Source organism: Ischnura elegans, chromosome 8 (genome assembly GCF_921293095.1).
Source record: "Ischnura elegans chromosome 8, ioIscEleg1.1, whole genome shotgun sequence".
Classification (NCBI taxonomy): Eukaryota; Metazoa; Arthropoda; class Insecta; order Odonata; family Coenagrionidae; genus Ischnura; species Ischnura elegans.
Genome location: NC_060253.1, coordinates 45832359 through 45853852, shown reverse-complemented (window position 1 = coordinate 45853852; position 21494 = coordinate 45832359). Strand labels below are relative to the sequence as shown.

The 21494-nt window shown below is 39.3% G+C and overlaps 1 protein-coding gene across 6 annotated transcripts in view; it reads right to left on the bottom strand.

Annotated features, from left to right (window-relative positions):
- LOC124163629 (disks large 1 tumor suppressor protein) overlaps nucleotides 1–21494 on the bottom strand; it is a 1021363-nt gene that overhangs the window by 327469 nt on the left and 672400 nt on the right. Inside the window, exon 1 of one of the 6 annotated variants that reach the window (XM_046540667.1) lies at nucleotides 10842–11974. The exons of the other annotated variants lie outside the window; for them this stretch is intronic. The gene's annotated coding sequence lies outside the window, so the exon portion shown is untranslated. Of the gene's footprint in view, nucleotides 1–10841; nucleotides 11975–21494 lie in introns of those variants that run through there. 6 annotated transcript variants of the gene reach the window in all.

Below are 21494 nucleotides of genomic sequence, written 5' to 3'. Positions count from 1 at the left end.
GAAATTAACGACTGGGTTTTTAACCTAGCACATCATTTGGTGAATTTACTCCGCTTAAATGTATTCGCATTCTACTTGACTATTTTCATTCGAGGTTAAGGCTTCTCTGGCAATTAAAAATGTTGTTTGCCAACTATAAGCACAAAAAATAAAACTATTAAGAGACAATTATCTTTTTAATGCAATCTAATACATATTTATAAAAGAAAATTTAATTCCAGCTCATTAAAATCCATACTCACGTACTAACCAAATTTTCGTCCTTATCCACCAAGTGTTCTAGCCATTTCAATTTTTTAAGCTCATACAGACAGTGTACCTCTTTATTCCTCCAGACAAGACGAAATTTACCAAAATGAAAGGCTATGAGAATAAAATAATAATTAAAAAAAGTCAGATCAACTTTTACTAGCACTACCACCTTCAGTAAATTTGTAAGAGAAGTAAATAGACGCGGATTAGTTATATACCATTGTGCACTACTCGTCGGCCTAAAAACTCTACCCGCGACACTAAATGATTTACTGCTGGACAGGATGCAAGAACTTTCCCTCGTTAATGGAAGAATGGATTTTCTACTGAAGAGGGTCAAAAGGAGGCATTACGAATTGAGGACGGACTTTGCTACATGTTTCATTACAAAGCCGTAGTAGCATGACATGGGTCCATGTCTACTTTCGGAAATTTTTAATGACGTTCTAGAGCATCATTCGGCTCCGGGTTTTATATTTCGCCTGAAACTAGGACAAAATACAACTGCCTCATTCCCTGCTACGAAAAGAGCAAGAATACTTTAAAAAATTCTATTGCTTAGCATCATATACCTTCACAATGATTATTGCTTTCTATTGAAACAATATCATGGCAAGCAGAAATAAATGTGAGGAAAAAATCATGAAGTTTATTAGAATTTTTTTTTCTGTATAAGGTATAATGAGAGAGAACAAATATAGTTGTACGGTCAAAAAGATATTCAACGTAATTTTTTTTACAAATAAACAATTTTCCAGCAGATAAAATGGGCAACTATAAAAGTGTAAAAAGTCTACTATTCGTACACGATAGTCTAGCGTGGCCTATGTTGGAAAAACGGATACAAAATATGAAAAAAACATTAATAAAAGCAAAATATTAATGAAAAACGTTCTGAAAAGTAATACCACCAGGACGGGACTGGGAGCAGCTTGTCTTGCCCAGGAAGAATATTGTTAAGAATGACTTCATGAAAGTCATGAACGTCAATAATGTTAAGGCACTCACGCCGGTGTCGTGGGACTATTCTATCATTTGATGGCAACTAAAATGCAATTTTCCACTTCTTTAAACGATTTAACTGCGACATTCAACATGAAGACAGACTCCCAAATAATGATATATTTAATGCGGACGTCTCATTTAATAGTGTAAAAAAAGAGGAAAATTGCATTTCATTAACCAGTAGAGAAAGAATAATAATCTAATTCCTTATTAATATAATGTCTCATAGCTATTCGTCACGATTATCACCATCAATATTACTGTATTTTAATATGGAAATTTTAAAGGGAAAAAATGCTACTGTACGATCACGCGTGTTAGGGCACTAAATTCATCTAACATCTCAGCTCAGGAAACAATCGGGGTGAAATCCAGGGAGCACTATATATATGTGGGTGTGTGTGTGTGTATGTGGAGCTAGAGGGCGCAATGTACAAGGAGACATGCTGGGAAGGAGCATTAGAGAGAGGCCACAGGGTAGAATGTAGAGAGAGAGAGAGGGATAGAGGCAAGCGAAGAGAACAATGGGGAGTTTTTGCTCCCTGCAAGAGACAGCTCCATACAACTGGGTGAATAACTCCCCCTTCTCATTCCCTTATCTGCTTCCTTCTTCCAGACGAGGGTGGCACAGGGAGAAATGAGGTTGGCGTATTTCAGAAGGGTTGGGAGAAGTAAAGAGTAATTCAGTTCATTTCTGTTTCGTTCACCAAGATGGACTTGTACAAATAGTCGTTCCTTTTGCAGATTTTTTTTCAATTTACGCAAAAAATAAACTAACCCCAAAATTCTCCTTAGGCCGTTTTACACGTGGCACCAACTTGCACAATCTGACGTGTGTACGAAGGCGCAGTAAGAATTGTGTCGTCCAAAACGGTGAATTGCTATAAAACATGCGAGAATGTGTCTAAGTGAGATGGCAAATTAGCCCCTGTTCTAATTTCGGTTCGCGTAACTCCACGCCACAAAGAGAAACTAATGCAGTCCTAAAATGCGCAATTCCGTGCCTCATGCAAAACGGTCTTTAGAAATGAAAGATTCGAGAAATTCCTGAAATCTAGTAACCTACCGCTGGAGTAATACGGTAATCCAAGATTGAATCTCTCCAAATAAAAATGACTTTTACGTCGCAGAGTTCGTCGTTGGCGTAAATTAACTTTCTACCCGTGGGCGTGAATACATACAAACTTATAGGTTCCAAGTACGTCTTTCTCAGAAAATATAACAATCCTTAGTAATTAATTAGATACTTGCTAATTAATTTGCTACCTATGATATTTTTCCAGATTCATGTTAACACGAGCCAAAAGATTCAGGTTAACTTTCGACAAGTTAACAAAATCTAAAAAGGCCGACCGGCTTATATGCTACCTTACCACTTTCGACAGGCTAATGCATATACCCCTGCCCTTAATTGGTTGCCTAAGTAACAGAAAAAATATTTTCTGAGATTTTATTTCCCAATTTAATGGCTACACGAGGCGGTAGCATCAAGAGCCGTGTATCATTTTGGTGGGGCGCAGGAGGAACAACGTGAATCGCAAAGAATGAGGATGAGAATACGGCACAGGCGTTGTAAAAGTTTGGGAACGAAGGAACGAGAGAAGGGTGCGGCTCAATGTTTTATGTAACCGAAATAATTGTACCCTATCCTACATAATACAGGATCGGTCACAGTTTTTGACCTGGCGGTATATCCCCACCGCTGAAAATCCGGGCGACCGTCCTTCCCGGACAGTCCAAGATTTATACTCCAAGACACTGAATCAAATTAAACGTAAGGGTCAAGTGAAAGAAAAAAACTCAAATTATTATTGCTACAAAATTTGCCAATGGAACGAGATGATACCCACGGCCGGATTCGTTCCTTTTCCTCTCCCAGGCAGAACCGTTCGCGGCACGAATCCGTGCGGAACGACTCATCGCGCGCCCTGGGTGTCAGCGCGAGGAAGTCGGAAATCCTCGCCATACGGAGTATACAATGCTACCCTCCCTCATTCCCCCCCACCCACCCACTCAAACTCGAGCTTTTTGGCAAAGTGCCTCCCTTTCCTGTTTCACGGAGAGGATTAGGAGGGAGCAAGAACGTCCGATGCACCACCCCTTCACCTTAATTTATATCTTGACAATCCGTCATACAATGAGTGAGCACCCTTTTCTTCTAAGCTTGAAAACTGCTGCTCTTGCGGAAGAGCTGACAGCGTAATTTGCGACAGAATGGACGAGTTCTCAAAATAAAAAAGGTGAGAGTAAGAAATAAAATGAGACGCGAAGCCGACTGCTCCGTGAGTTCAATCGCATCTTCTTGCACATTCTCGTGTGGTAGACTTCGGGACGAGACGATGCTTCCCAAGCAATTTTCCGACCGAGTGCATTTTCATCAAATTGACGACATTATCCGAGGCACGCTGCGCACGTTGCGAGTATTATAACGATGCTTGGTGAAAAATAAGCCCGTACATTTTTCGAAACGTCATATCATAGTAAATATTTCCATTCAAGAATGTGTCCAAGAGGAAATGAGAAAAACAAATATTTATTTAATTTAAACGTGAAAGATTCTATTTCAGGCTTTACTTTGCGAGACCACGAAAAAAAGACAGTAAAATTAAATTAATAATTTCAAACCAACATTCAACCATGGTATCGACATGTTCATAAATTTGATACGCAGTGTCGAAACGATACTAGGAAATAAAACATTATTCTGGAATGTAGAAAGTGAATTTTCATTTTCTGTGAAAGTTTCTCTCAAAATACCGCGTCAAATAAATATAAATTGGCAAAAAAAATTGGAAGTCAAAATGTAAGATATCACGGTATTTTTTGTATACACTGTCTCTTGCAATAATATTATTGGTTTAACATTTTGTCAACCGATGCAATCAAGTTATAGCTATAAAATGGTGAAATACGACATATTCTTTCTTCCTAACAGCAAAAAAATTTGCTGGATTAAAAAACCTCGGAAAATCTATCTATACACCCAACAGCACTAAAAAAAAGTCGTAAGTGATTAAAAGCACTCGCCCAAATCAACGTCATCACTGAGTCGACGCGAAGCGAAGGGAAAAAATGAAAATAGTTTCAGGTGGGGGATTTATTCCAGGAATATAATTACCGCTAGCCACTCCCCTCGTCTCTCAACAAAGAGAATGGGACAGGAAGTCCGTATTGGTGCATTCGGAGATAAAATGCTTGCGGGGAATGTGACGTATCTTCATCAGCTGGGTCGCGCACGACCGCGGGTGGCCTGGCGAGGACGAAGAGTTCCTGCAGTATCAGCACCATCGCAATCGTTAATAACGCGCAGAAGAAAGAATTTTTAAAAAAATCTACGTAGGTACGAGAAAAACAATTGAGATACGAGCCGTTTACATTTAGAGCAGTGCAAAATTGTGGTGAGCCGCGAGAGGAAAAACGCAGACGAGATAGAAATACGAAGAGTATATATGTTTGCGCAATTAATAGCAGATACCTTCTGAGGTCGTTTTAAATGAGGCACGCACTTGCACAATCTGACGTGTGTACGATGACGCACTCAAAATTGTGTTGCGTAAGGTGGTGAATTGATGGAAGGGATGCGAGAATTCATGGACGTAAGACAGCAAAACAGTCCATGTTCTAATTTCGTTTCTGTATTCTCGTCTGCATCCTAAGTCCAAAAAGAGGGCGAAGATATACTTATAAGTGATTAAAAGCACTCAGCCAGATCAACGTCATCACTGAATCCACACGAAGCCAGGGAATAAAAGGAAAATTGTTTCAGGCGCTGGTATGCATTCCAGGAATATAATTACCGCCGGCCACTCCTCTAGTCTCTCAAAAAAGAGAATGGGACAGGAAGTACCTATTGGTGCATTCTATTCCGTCGATGCTGCTACTTCGTAACTACTTCAAAAATTAGAAGATATACTTCGCTTTAACTGTTAGATTTATAAACTTGCCTTCCCTCGATCAAAAAACGGCTTATACGAATGCTAGGGAGTTTCCAAATAATCATATCAGTGCACACATTACTTATTTAGTGCACGCAGAGTGCATAACTACCAAGGCCAAGAAAATATTCTTCCAGAGGTAGCCTATAGAAATGTGATGAAAGGAGTGCGTAGAAAAAATCTATATAGGAAAAATCCCTCTATGACCCCAGGATAGACGTTTCCTTTGCTGAAAACTAGGACAAAAATGGATTTCGGGACTCGGGGGTCTAGGCGGGTCAAATTACTCAATCGCACACCACCTTTCTTTTATTTTTGTTTAACAACAGGTGACCTTAAACCTCTCGCCATATGCCTATAGAGAAGACTAGACGCATGTAAATGTAGATGATACACTGGGGTTTTATGAAGTGCAACACGTACTCGTTCCTCGCCTTCAGAATTCCACGAAAGATAAGGGGTTTAAGAATGCGGAGGAATGAGTTCATATAAGTAAGAGGCGAGAGGGATGAACTCAACGTAAAACTAGGAGGTGGAGGGTCTCTCGGCGGAATCCGTTGCATTAGACGAGAATTCCAGTTCCGGGCTCTCCAGAGAAGTCCCGCGGGATCATTGTCAAAGGAATTACTTAGCCTAATTGCTTCACACAAACCCAGAATGAAGGAATGAGATTTTTTCTTTCTCTCTCGTGTCAAGAGCTTGAAAATGGAAGGCTCACCTACACTCTGCACGGGCAACCCTTCATCAACATCTACATACTACCCCGCAAGCCGCCTAAACAGACGTGTGGCGGGAGCTGCTTAAAAAAAGAAAAAAAAGTGTGCGTGCAATGCAGTGATTCGAGATGCACTGAGCACTCCAAGCACTTATTAAAATATTTCCTATTTGGTAAAAATGAACTCCTATCGTATCCGTTCGGCAAAATATATCTACTATTTATTGCTCCAGTCGCATCTAGAAACGTAGTGAGGTTGAAATATTATGCTTTGCGTGTAGCTCTGGAAGATATGTCTTCTTAATTGCTCAAGAAATCTAAGCTTATCATACAATTAGCCAAATCAGTCCAACGTAGGTCACTTTTCTTCTCCATTTTTGCTGACGAATAGTGTGCTAACAATCACCACACACGCCTATTATTACGACTTGCGATGTAGTTCGTAAAATCTGTCGATCAAATTGATAAAACGATCTCAAACACTACCGTATTACGATTATAAAATTATAATAAATATGGTATTTATTGTGTTTGATAAGTAGTGAAAACGTTATAGCCAGCATTCATTTTCACTGTAAAAAGTGAATTATCAACAATAAAACAGGCATGCTTGGTGTCATTATAGTCCGAGGACATTTTGAATTTAAAACAAAAATGTAGTTTGATTGAAGTCTACCACTCAGCAGCGGTACAAACAGCAAATGACTAAAATGGCAGTCTCCTTGTAAAGTAAGAGTAATGGTTGGTCGGCCGTAAGAGATTAAAAGGTCTAGCCGCAGGTAAGGTCGGTAGGCAAAATATCACTTTTATTTATTGATCACACGCACGTAGAAACGTAGTGAGGTTCAAATTTTATGTTTTCCATGTAGCTCTAAAAGATGTGTTTTCTTATTTGCTTAAGGAATCGAAGCATAGCACGCATTTCGCCAAGTCAGTCCGACCAACACCTTTTCATCTCAATTATTTGTAACGACTGGTGTCCGAGTGTCCACCACGACGAGACTACTGATGCGGCTATCGGCCAACCCAAAGAATATGAATTGAAGGAGTTCGCAAAACCGTCTTCTGTAGAGTTTAAGGGAATACTTTGTGAAGGGAAAGATGGCCAGGAGAATGCTAATGCATGAGGAAGGGCTGATATGACGGGAAGAAAAATATTACGCGTAGACGGGGAGAACCAACCGGAGCAAGGAAATATGTGGGACAGATTATGAAAAGACGTGACAGCAATGAAACTCGCACGACATGAAAACGCAACGAGTTGGAAGCAGGAGCGCTGGAAAATGTGAGAGGACCAAAGAAATAAAACTTAGGACGTGAATTTGACAGCAGAAATGATTTGATACACGCGTCCGTGGGTACGTTAAAATCAATTACTCAACTAGAAATATTGTGCAGAGAATGAAAAAGAGACCAATGTAATTCGGAACAGTCCTACACTTTTCCGAAATCACTGCTCCTCCAGGAGAAAGAGGAAATTTTCATTCAGAAGGGTATTTCGGGTAACCTCGACGCGATGAGTAATTTCAATTGAAATGAATACCACAACTTTATCTCGATGCAATTAATGTAAAATATGTACATCAAAATCACAATATATTCAAACTATCACATCAGGCTATCCACAGATTAGCTCTCAGCCAAAATATATTCTCTCCACAGATAAGAAATTTTTGTGAGCATGGATAATGGATTTGAATTTGCAGAACCGATACAGGCAGGTGTTGTTCCCAGCAAGACCAATAAGGAGATCAATCAAGGAGATTTGGCAGGTAATCAAATAATTATTAATATAAATTAAGCACACTTATTTGAGATTTGAGGAGGAAAAAGAAACCAGGTCTATTGTCTTCCAGCTATCTGTGGTCGCTTTTCCATTTCTCACTTCTAATGATAATGTAACTAAACAAGACATCCGCTTCCCTTAAATGCTATCCACGTACGATGTGTTTTAGCCCTTAAACCACTGCAGAGCACATCTTTTTGATATTTGTGGTGGAAAAAGAAACCACAATTATCCTCCAAAAATCCTGATTACTACGCGGAGTACGTGGAAGAAGCCTGTAGAAAAGTTCTATTTTCATTCACCGTAATCATCAGCATACAAATGGATTGATACACGCCGAAGCGGAACCAGCATTGCATTCACCAACACTTATGAGGTGTCTCTCTAAACAGAGGTACGGTCAAATGCCACCAAAATTCCTGCCCGATTCGACCACGCTCCTTTCACCCAACTCACTCCGCCTTTCAACGCACCTTCCTCCCCATCCCAATATACTCACCTTCCTTCCCACGCACATTCAACGATATTTTGAGCCAACGCCGCACCGCGATCCTCGCCTTTTTTCCGTGGATTTCCCTGCATGTGGATATTTCCGTGGGGAGGTAACCCTTTACCGCCACCAAGCCCGGCCATGCGAATGAATAATAGAATGGGGTTTCTCTCAGTTGAAGCGAGAGGTGTGGCCCGGCTCACAAGGTCGGATGAATAAGGTAAAAGGAGAAGAAAAAGGGGAAAAAGCACTAGGAATGAAGGTGTGGGCGTGCTGGGATTCCAAGGGTCCCCTACAGAGCTACATCCAAACTCATTGACACAAGGTTGCAACATCTGTCGCTTCACAATCCTTTTCCCTAAAGAATTTCGAGCTAAAGGCAAACATCAACGTTCACACCCAAAAAATAGGCGAAATACAGGAATACTCGCAACGGCAAACATTAAAACTCAGACTTCGACAGGAGATCGAGAATACATCTGCATACTACCCCGCAAGCCGCCTCAATAGGCTTGTGGCGTGGGGTTTTAGAACACCAGCCGTATTTAACTCATAAAAGGAAATTTTCAAACGAAATTACGATAAGCATTTATTAAGGTTTCTTATCGTGCGGGAGAAAAACGAATTCCCAAACCTATCCGTCCGGCAAAATCATCATCATTAGTCAACAATCCTGAGAATGGTTTGACGCAGCTCTCCATTCCTCTCTCCTATCCGCAAGCTTTTTCATAGTAACACATTTCTTCTCCTATACATCCTTTATAACCTGTGCTTTGTAAAAACCGATTTCAATGAGGATTGTGGCCTTTATTTTAGCCCTACATTTTTGCCGAGCCAAATAATCCTTGAACCTCTACCCCAAAAAGCCACCAAAGGGAGGGTCGTGTTACCCTTTAATTTTCCTGACAGTCAAACAGTAATTATTCGCATAAGTTATTTATTTCCTGTAATCATGGACCTCGAAAGCCAATAACCAAGAGGCATAGTCACAGTCATGAGAAATCAAACTTCATTAGCACAGGTATTCTGTCGCTTGTTTACGATTGAGCATTTTACCTAAAATCAGGGGTTGCCACACTTCTATTCTAAGTCTCCTAGGTATTTTTCATTAATGCGCAATAATGTCTATCGCCTTTCAGTCTACCTCTGGTCCCTTTTCCTCAACTCTCATCATCGCTTTGCTGGATCGCAAATTTCGAGGCAATAAAAAAATGGATACTGGTTCTTTCTGGAGGATACACTGCTCTTATTTTAGAGGTGAAGCCCCTTCACCATAAAATGAGCCCATTTTTTAAATAAATTTGCCACAGTTGTCGTGAGAACATATTATTATCTAATTAAATATAAAAAATATATTAATTAACTACCTGGTAACTTATCAATGATCCTTGAATATCCGTTCTTCGGAAGCAATGACAGAATCAGGGTAAATACGGCCTTACTACCTCGATTCTATATGCTAAATATCTCGAGTAAATCAAAGGTGAGTATCATAGTATCATCACAATTTTATCGACATTACTAACAGGAGTCGACATGGATAGAGGTAAAGATATTGGAAATACTCATTTCATGTTCAGAATTTTGTCGTAAATACCGCTCCAATCCTAATAATGCTTGCGGGCAATATATGTTTGGGACATCAAAAAGGATTCGTATAAATATTTTTTCTCCATGTTTACTGCACGAGTGAGCATGGCTCTGAAAAGGGGGTAAAAAGAAATGGTGCGCCTCGTCGGTAGGACCAGGAAATTGCGTTTAATCAGGGGAAAACAATTGTCGTCCATCACGTCGCACTATAGACGGACCCCGAAAATACGCCGGTTTCATGGCTTACACGGATTTCCAATATATATGGATGAGCTCTTGGAAGAGAATGGGAATTACATTTTGAGGTAGTGGTCGGAAGAGGATAGTCGGAGTCTCCCTCAGCAAGTACGAAGTATACGAGACTTGGCATTTTTGGAGGCGCGGCGTCTCAATCTCTTTCATGTCAACCTTTATCATTTTTCGCAGTTCTAACGTCAAATTAACGTCATATTATGACTCAAAAGTGTACAAAGCCTCCAAGGACGTAGCCATCGAAGATATTGAGAATTTACTCATTAATTGACAGCTGTTTGTCTGAATCTATGGAAATTGGTCACATAATTAACCGTGTCAAACTTCTAAAAGTTCCTCTAAGTCTGCAATGGCACCTACACCTTTGAACCGTCATAAAGATGGGGTACATTTGTACAAGGCCAATTGAAATTGGAGGAAACCATATATTAACTTCCCGTTTACATTCAGCCGAGAATCGATCAACAAGCATTTAAATTGGACGGAGTGTGCAAAAGCCTCATGATTTGCAGTTCAAAAAGGTGACCGCGGTTTCGCCTACCCTGATTAGCCTAACCCATTATGAAATGAAGCAAAGACTGCAGACTTAATAGGACAATACATTGACCACCAGATTGCCGACATAATTAAGCAAATGGAAAAGATCAAGAGCAGCGCATTGTTCAATGAGTCAAGATAGGTGGTTTCCTTTCCAGTCAAGAACAATTTTATCTCCCTGTAATTCTGATTCGCTTTTCACTCGGGCTTTCATTATAAATCATTCCTATTTAACTTTTCGTTGCTTAGGACGGGGTACCGAGGGGAACACAAACGTACCAGACGAAGTAGGCGTCAGAGACGGAAGAGATAGAAGCCTCATGCTCTGTGGTTCGTAACGTGGTTTTCTGTAGCGCCGCCTGTCCCGGCCGTGGACGCCTCGTCTTCCTCGGCGGTTGCGTTGGAGTATCGCGGCCGGCTGCCGCGAGCGGTCACGAGGTCGGCGGGAGGGAGGACGGGGGTCTTCCCCGGGCGAGGGGTCGGCGAGACGGGGGGCGGAGGCACATGGCCAGGTGGGTAGAGGGGGCGGCACCACACCGGACTCTCCCTCGCGCGGCGTCAGGGGGAATTAGAGACGAGACGGTCAGATGAGGCAGGAGTAAAAAATGCCGCCCCCGGGGTTGGGAAACACTGGTCACCAGAGGGAAAACAAAACACAAGCGCACTGGGCGGCGATTCCTCTTCCTCCAGGCGGTCACAACCAGGGCAGGAGAACGGTTTTAGTAGCACTACTCCCGATGGGCACGAGTTGATGGTGTGCTAAACACGGAGCTACGTCAAACTCGCTGATAGGGACGTAATATCGCATTCGAGATGAGTCCCTTTCAATAGAAATTAAGGCTGAATCTTGCATAATCTCACACTTCTTCCAAAAGTCCTACCTTTCCGACAGGCTAGGAGAATAATACTACACAAACACTGTGAAATGTATTGAGGAAAACAGGAAAAACGGCTGAAATAACAGGGCTAAACTAAATATAGGCATTCGTGAAGGTAGATATGTGTTTGAAAAAAGAACCTTTACTGCCGGAGAGGTAGCACCGGTAGGTTTTGGGAGCAAAATGACTACAGCAAAAGTATAAAACTAAACACGACAAGACAAGGTTTAAGTAAAGATCAATCGGACGAGGAAAACAATTCGTCTACAAGGGAACCTATGGGACTAGGGGGTAAAAGAACAAGCTGGAGATTTTGAGAGAGCTCCAGATAAACCTGGAAAGACTAAGATAAACAAAACACAGAGGAATGAGGTAGGAGGAGGTACTAAGATAAACTCTGGGAATGAGGAGAAAAGGGAATATTTCTCCGTGGGACGGAGGGAAATTCCTCTCGAGCGACGTGTACACAACACGGGCTGTTTGTGTGAGCGAGGTCCCTCTCTCAGTGTCTCTCTCTGTCGATGGGAGAGCGAGCGACTCACCCTTCACCGACAGAATCCGCGGCGCAACTGGTAGGGCGGCCCAGGGGTGGCGAGGGAGCGGAGGGGAGGGGCAGTGGCGGGAGGAGGGGCAGGAGGGGAGGAAGGGGAAGACGGAAGGATGGGGTGGGGAAAGGTGAGTGGGGGAGAGAGTGAGAGAGAGACCTAGAAGACTTAAGGCCAGCACACATTTAATGCATGCTTTTGTATAACACTTTCGGTATCCCTGCAAAAAGGTATCGGAATCTCTAAATATCAATAATAAAAATTAAACATATCTTCGGCAACATCCAGTTCATGCAGGAATAATTCTCGGGTTTCCACAGGGTACTGTTTTGAGTACATATTACCAACGTTTTAACGGCTAATAGAGAAGGCTGCTTAAGTGCTCCACAGGGTAATCTCCTCAATGGCTGCCGACGTAGGCATAGGAAAACATAAGATCTTTTTTAAACGGCTACGTCTGCCATGGTCTTCAGGGATAGAATATGATAGCCAAGTTCTTGTCAGTATTTGTATCCTCGTGTGCCTTTCAAAAGGGCCTTGATTGGTTTGCTATCGATTGGTGTTGTTTTTGTAACCCGAAAATTATTCCTGCAGATCATACGCCGGGAAAAACTTAAATAAATCCTGCATACAACGAACGACTCGTCCTACCCGAATAAACAGGAACGCTGAAAGTTCAAAGAGTTTCATGCACCGACGTAATGCAATAGCTTGATAAAATTAATGCTAATTGAAGCCTATATTACTGATTTTCAAGGACGTCGCTTTTAATTACACCTCGGCGTCATCAAGGAGTTGTTCATGCATAATAATTTTTTTCTGTCTTCAAAAAATAAGAGACGTTAAGTCAATATGCCTTCATGCACCTCCCGCGTCTATAAACCCCTCCGAATCTCGGTGAAAGGGAGATGGATCTAAATCAACTCAAATAATTGTTAGTCTCTTTGATGGTGGGTTTGAGATCTCTCTTGACAAACCGAAGTGGGCACGAGTGTTGGCCCTATTACAGGAATGGGTATTCGTGTTCATTCATTGATGTTTGCTGAATTCCCTTCACATAAGCCATTAAGCTATTTTCGGGATATTAACGAATAAATAAGAATGAGACAAAAACATTCACGCAGAGTGTCAACGCGGAGATTGCTTTCGACTGGGTAGATTTTAAACACGGTGGATTTGGTAAGCTTAGACTGTGGAGGTGGGAATTTAGATTTAATTTAGAAATTTGATTTAGATAAAATTAACTTGGTAAAATTGCCGAGACTTCAACAACTATTCCCTATGCTTGTTCACAAAACACTAACCAGGCAAACCCTAATCATACCAATTTATACTTATTCTTTCCCCAGCACGTTCGAGTTTCATTATGATATATAAAAGCAACCCTAATGATTTACAATTTTTGCTAATTGTGCCAACGCCAACAATGATGTATGACATTATTAGTCCCTGACATATTAAACGAAGATATATGAACTTAATCGAAATAGCTGACCCGAAAGAGCATTGAATAGAAGTCAACAGCTGCGCACAACATCGTCCTACGACAAAAAATAATATAGAAGGAAGGTAGATAAAGAGCATTTCATGGTGAAATGCTATTGATTCATTGCGAAAAAAAAGGGAAAGAAATTTTTCGACAAATTTATGGCTAATAAAGAAATGAAATCGACAATAATAAACCCATACTGCATATGAGTTGAAATGATTCATTTATATTAATACAGCCTGAAATTGTTATAATGCAAGCCTCTATTTCTCCACTCCGCTAGTTAGCTCTTTCTGTTCCCTTCCTTCTTGTATCCTCTTTAATTTGTGCTTAGTAGTTAGTAATCTCTAGGTATTCCTACAGAAAATTATCTTCAATATATACAATATGACTGCGAAGAATGAAAGGAAACATTATAGGTTTTTTCATACGAAGAGAAACAAAGATATAAGAGTTCCATTAAATGTAATTGTACGTCTGCATGAGTTTAAAAAGAATAATAATAATACACGTTCTTCATGCCAGCAACATGCAAAAATTTCATTTTTATATTTTCCCCATTCGAGGAGAAGAACGGGTTCTCTCGTTCTGCGTTCAATTTAGTCGGCAGGCTCGAATAATGTCAATTCGTTCAAGTGAGTCTGCGAGTGAGTATTCGAGAGTGGGCAGAACGTTGACAATTCCATTTTTGCGAGACAGCCACTCCAGCAGACGCAACGCAGCGGTGGTTGTGACGACAGGGACGCCTTAGAGGGGAAAATCAAATCATTTACACAGAATTGGAAAGGATGAGGAGAAAAATGACGGCCACGTCACTAGAGTCGAAAAGGACGAGCACAAAATAAAGAAATCAACCTTACGACAAGATTGACGGCAGAGTTTTATATAAGAGTGGAATAAATGTATCATCTTTTCAACCGTAAAATATAACTCCGTTTCAATATAACCATTTTTATGACAATCAGTGATTACATAGGAACACTGCTATCTGAATTCTTATTAAGGCTACGAATTCATATGTGAAATAAATAAGAATACGCTGAATAGGGCTAAGTAAAATTCTCACTACTCAATAAACAAGTTCAATTTTTCTCCTCCGAAATATTCTTTTTGAATAATAGTTCATTCCCAATATCTGCAATACTTTATATCTGCCCTGTTAAGAAAATTTAACCGTCAAATGCTTGTATTTTGCAAATAAATTCAATCGCTTTCTTGTTTTGGCTTACTTCTTTTACTGAGACCATCAACATCAATTATGGTTTCCTTAGCGTAAATACCAATTTAGTTGTAAATGTTTAAAAGGAGAGAATAATAACTAACCGTAAGTTTTTGCTACAATAACTCATAAGCAACTACAGAAAATAGATTAATATTGTGTATGAATAAAAACACTTCCTTTGCCATTACATAGAATAAATTAATCCGGGATATTTAGTTAAAGCTAATTATATTCGAGCATACACATAAAATAAACATATACACTTGGATAATATACATTGTGATCCTGATAAGTTTAAATAATGAAAATATTAGATTAGACATGGTGGCCTTCTTAAAGCAAAAAAAAATAGAAAATACATTACGATATATGCATCATGATTATACACAAGAAAAATACTTTTAGGAGTATATTCATTATTTTATGCCCAAACTAGGGACGGATGGATGAAGTTTATTTTATATCCATAAACGAGGCTTGAAACAAACTTAAATAGATGAGAGGTTCTCGTAACAAATAGCAACTGAAGTGAACTCTAAAAACATGCTACCTGGAAGGAAATAACCTGAATCACTAAAGCATTATTTTTCGAACTGACGTGAAGTTAAATAAAGCATTCAGAAAAAAAGAAACGAAGCGGACTTAAAAACATAAACTTGGGTCTAAAAAGAAAATAAAATCACCTGAAGTAGCTAGATACTCCATCACAGAGCTCGGATGAAAGAAAATCATTAAAACATGAGTCGGCAAAAACCTGATGTTGTAACGAGGACACGGGATGCATAAAAAATTGTAGCTACCTCAGCGTACAAAAGGAAAAATATAGAGGGGAGTACGTCAAGTACTTAGTTCGACTCAGAATTTATCTCAACAACTTAAGGGAATTTTTTCATTTTCCGCAATATTATTTGAAATACCCATAAAAATCTTCGTCTTCGATTCCTCCTCTACTGCATTTAACGTTATGGCGAAAGAAATTTAATCGAAGAAACAAAATAATAAACTGACACCCCTGCGGTGCAAATCCGTGACCAGACGAGATTTCAGGAAGGAAAGCTGACGTCTGGTGAGGAAGGTGTCTTAACGTTAATTGTTATAAGGTTGAATATGTTCCAATTTGTTCCTGCACTGCCCACAATCTGAGAAAAAAAAACACGAAAAAATTCAGCTAATACCCTTGATCACCGGCAACCCACAACGCTTACCTGCATTGGAAGATGCCAACCTCAATTTATCCCAAAACCCTATGGAAAAACAATTGTTACATGAAAAGTTACTCGAAGTTAAGCGATGGGAAGCAACTCCTTGCATGCAGAAAATAGTGAGACCCCTTACAAACATATGCCTGTAAAGGTTGATAACAGTTCGTAAATAAGAAAACTTATTCACTTTAGACTTATCCCATAGCTACTGAACTACTCCTGAAAATTTACACATCTCAGGCACTGTCTTTTTGAAGCTTATTTTGATTTATATTAGATACATTACATAAATTTTATAGTCTTTCGTCATCAATTTTACTACCAACTTTTCTCGAAGTACTAGCATATTCACATCTTTTTTGCCGTCGGTCTGTATTTATTTATTAAGTGCTAGTATCCATTATTTATATGGATAAAAGAAGTACATTATACAATAAGAGTAACCCCGAGATTAATCCAATACATGTATATAATGCGTATGTGTTAGTGGAGAGTAGAGGAATTAAGTTTCAAATAGAAGTCACTCATAAATCACGAATAAGCATGAAGAGCATGCCCTGCTGTGGTAATCCAGCTTGGAAAATCAAATATTAATCAACATTGTGTTTAATCATTAATTAACGGTGAAGAGATCATCAAAACAAAGTAATGTGAACAACTAAATGTTCAGAAAAGAATACAGATCACTCATATATATTCATGGCGGAATCTTTTCTTTGACATGCATTAAGGAAGAGGAGTGTTTCCTCTTTTCAACAAATTTATTCATTGAAAAGAGAGGTAAGTAGTGTATTCATCTCGTACCTCATTATCTACAATGAACTCTCATACGGTCCATATTTATCCTTCCTCAAGCACGGTAAAGCTCCATAGAGATCCGGATTCCATTATAATTCAATAAATCACAAGTGCCATGTAATTTCTACGACTTCCCATAAAAATACGCATATTAACGTCAGATATAACGAAAATACGAGATGTTGAGGATACATAAACTTAAATGCAACCTAAAATTAAATGATAATCTCTCTTTAAATTTCCAGGATTCCGTAGAATACGTTATAGCCAGATAAGAACCCATGAAGGATAATTTAATAAACGGTAAGGGCTGTCAGAATGTAATTTCGAAGATGATTGAAAAACTTCGTTAAATAAATGAATCTCTCTCAACCAATCACAGCAAATAGAGGACAAGTATTCTACTCCTAAAATTGGAAATGAAGATGATTTCTATCCTTCTGATACATGGATGAAAATAAGAGTGTAGGTCATATTTATTCTTTCCGAAGATTTCCGTTATAAATGGTTACACGATCCCAAAGGATCGATTTGAAATATTCATGATGAATCTTACTAGTTGATCATAAAAAAAATGAATTAAGATAAAGTGGAATGTGATTATATTCTCGACATGTTTCCTTAAGGGGTTTCACAAAATATCTGATATCAAATAGGTATACCACCAAAAATAAATTTTTAAGGAGAATGGAAATGTAAACAACATAATGAGAAGACAATTGCGATGTGCTGAATACCAATATACTCTCCGGTTTTACCAATTACATGAAGAAAAAGTTGATTAAGGTGATTCATAATAACGAAATGTGAGGAACTTCAGAGTTCATTATTTAAATGTGAAATTATAGGGAATCAAAATAAAAGTATTCTTAATCGGTCCCATAAAGAGAGAGAATATACGCCTAAATTACTACTAAGAATAAAATTACACTAAATAAAGCAATATTACCACTTCTACACGTGCAATCAATTTAAGGACCTCTCCCACTACAACGATTTTGTACATAGTTCCTTTCGTGGCGTAGTATTTGAAGCATATGGCTGTGGCATTTAAAAGAACTAAAATCAAGGAAATGAAGATCTTCAGGTTATACCATGCATAAAAATGTACACGTATATGTGTTTATACGTGTATCTATGTGAAATTTCCAAACTATAATTCATTACTTGCCATAAAAATTTTCGAACGGTTGATTTAATATTCACCCAAGAAAGTTTCCATTATATTGTGTATCAATCAATAAGAGGTGGACGATATGAAATTTTTTTTAACTCTCCATATTCATCAAATGAATGGAATCAAATATATCTAACCATTCAGTCAGTCAGAATTAGAGCTTTAAGAAAAATCTCACCGGAGAATCACAGAAAAACGAGACCCTTAGCAGGTATCGGGTGAAAACACTTTGTGCCCTAATTGGCGGTTCAGATAATATCCTCCTCGTGTGATGTTCGTCCCCTCGAAGTTCGTTCCCCTTCTTCTGCCACCGCAAAGCATGGCTAGGCTTTCCTCCCAACGCTCCCGCAACACCTGTTTAATTCAAACTCGTGTCTCCCGTCGAATGCCTCTCAAGATGTTCTCCTCGCGTGCATGAAGTCGAGGACGCTTCGACGCTCCTTGAAGGAAAGCTTCCCTAATTCTAAACCAGGAGTCAGTCAATCCTCTCGTCTCGCCGAGCATATTCCTCTCGGCACGAGATCGCTTTGATCCGTGTGGGGAAATGGACTTGAACCACTCCGGCGGATACAAATAGCCCCGGAGGTAACAAACCGATTCACACCAGTCTTACCAAAGATCCGAGTGAGAAATCCAATTAAAAATAGCAAACACGAACTGTCGCAATTGGTTAGTGAAACAGAAATCGATTTTCTGGTAATCTAAATCTACATTTACGTACGACACGGCAACCAGCCTCAATGGACGAATGGCGGAATGCGTCAAGGACACCAGTATTTTACCATTACGTGAATGAAAAATAATATAGCAGCACGTAGTGAGATTTTCGTCGGCCTTAGATTGACCCAGAATACATTTAAACCCTTAATTGTTAGGGGGGAAAGCCTATTCCTATCCGTTTAGCAAAATATCTCTCTAATATTATCGCCAAAACTGATCTGGAAATATAGAAGGGTCTTAAGATTATGCTCCTCGCATCACTTTGTTAGGTATTTGTTTATAATTGCTAACGCTAAGCATAGGATGTAGCTCAGAATCTCTTGTGACTTCCAACTTAATTCATGCAAAAGCTGTTTAACGTTTTAAAGGAAAGCTTATTGAAGATTGAAATCATGAAATTTTGCAGTCGGCTTGTGAACTTAGCGTAGACTATTCGGCAATCCACATTTAGATACTACCCCGCAGTGCGCCGCAATGGACAGGATGCAGGGTTCAGGACACCGGCCGTTAACCCAAACGAGAATATTAAAACAACTAGGTGCGCGTAGAGATATGTCAGCCAGAGTTCAACACAGCATTTATCAAAGTAGTCATTTTTGGGGGAAAAAGAACTCTAATAACTACACATTAGGGAAAATATCTCTTATATTTCACGACTTGCATTAGGCCTAGAAAAAAATTGCGGTTCAAAGATGATGTTCTTCGCGTCACTATGAGAGGTACCTTTTCTTCATTGCTAAAGCAATCTCACCCTAGCACGAAGCTTCAGAATCTCTAACGTCTAGCAAACCAATGCAATAAAGTCAATTACGTAAAAATTATTTAAGTGGCAATCATGTTGCGAGTGTATAAAAATGGATGATACTATAATGCTTGGGAAATCAAATCCTTACTTTGGAATCCACAAAGAATGAATTGAATGGTGAATTTAAAAATACACTTCGTCCCTTCGAATAGTTGACGACGGTGGTTTCGAAACGTCTAGAACGTATACGGCTTTTTCCATTCTAGGTTTTCATCAAATTGTAATTCAAGTGTCATTTCATTTCTTTCACAAGCTTTACAACCAATACCATAATGCATAAGTTGATGGCAATAACACGCATTAGCGGACAGGTTTCGCAACTATAACATCACTGATAACCACAGTACCCCAAAAAATAGCAATTTGGTGGGGACACTAAAACCTTAATTTGAAAAATACTCGATGTGTTTTAGAATTGTTAACGATTGGAAATTTGCAACCTGAAGTACATGTAACATGACTGTATTTCAAAGAATAGCTAACTTACAAGAGAAAATACAATAATGTTTGATTTGAATCCTAAGGACTTAGTGAATTAATAACATATACTTGGTTCATGAATTATACTCCGCATAAAGAGAGCCAACACAAACCAATAAATGAGGTATCATTACGCTTTTCCTCGTGACAGGCCTATATATGTAAAGAGTAAATGAATGATTGACAATGTGACTGATATCTAACATTAAGTGATAGTTTTCTCAGTATATTCCAATACCCAATACGGTTTGATGCTGAGGATGCGTATAAGAGGTATGTAATTTTGACCAAAATGTCACTAATGAACTCTATAATTCAAAAGACAATGCTTCAGGGCAGATGAGGTACTATACACAGCGTAACGTACAAAATAATACAGGATCACCCAAGATATCGCTGAAACGCCACATGATTACCTACTCTCACTATGAAATGTGTGAAAAAGCTCAAGTGGGTATCACCAGCTACCGCGGAAATAGATTGAACTTAGATTCGAAGTCTATAGAGTTGGCCTCCAACTTGCATGACTATAGCGCCGGTTGCATAATTTGCAATTTCAGAGAATACTGTACCACGAACTCCGAACGCGAGGGATCACTTAAATCAATCAAGGGACCTGAGTAACAGGCAGAACCATTTCAACTGAACCTTCTGCGATGCATAATTTATGAACCCTTTGCCGTACTCCCCTGTGGGGTCATGCATGAAACGGAATGGTGAAAAAAATGGCGAAGAAAATTACATTCTGCGTCGAAAAACCGACGGATTAAATGCCTGCGCGAACATGCTAATGCCCCACTTCCGCGCTCGGTCAAAAGGCCGAAATATTTACTATTGGCAATTAAGAGCGATTTCATTGATTGCCCAATGGAAAGCACAACCTTACGTGATTACCGGACGTTAATACCGCAGGTTCACTTAAAACTGAAAATAGCTTCATCATCATTCATTATTGCTCACCAAAATAACACTTTCTAAAGGAAAAAAAAGAAGGCAAAGCTGCATTGAAAATGTGCCTAATTTGAAGATTCTCGAAATCTAGTTTCGTTTATCATTCAATTTAGTCCAGAGAAGAGTTAGTGGTAGCGATAGGGGATTGGTATTACTGCTGAAAGACACAACACTGGGTGTTCCGCGAAGTAGTGTAATGAATACAGAGAGCATAAAGAGTTATTTAGCCACAAACACATAAATTTACACAAAAAAACACAATGTTTGTGGCAGGAAATGGTGGGAATTCATGATATTAATTAAACAAAGTTAACAACTTTCCTCTTAATTAATTAGGGCACGATGCACTTCTTTGTAAAATACCATACAACACCTGATAACGTTGTTTTACACAGTAAGACTCGTACTGTGCTAATAAAGAAAGTGGAAAATCTGTAGTTGATTAATTAGATAAAAACACTAATACTTTCACTTGAAACACTATTATGACTACAACCAAAGACGCAGTTTCTACACTTAATAGAATTCCTCTGTAAGGCAATCACGTATTTACACAGACTTAGTACCCCGATTACCCTTTGGGAACTTGGCTCCGATTCGGCTATCCGCCGTGTTTATTAATAGGGTCACTTAGATTTCTCCACTATTACCGTTTTCGAAATAGT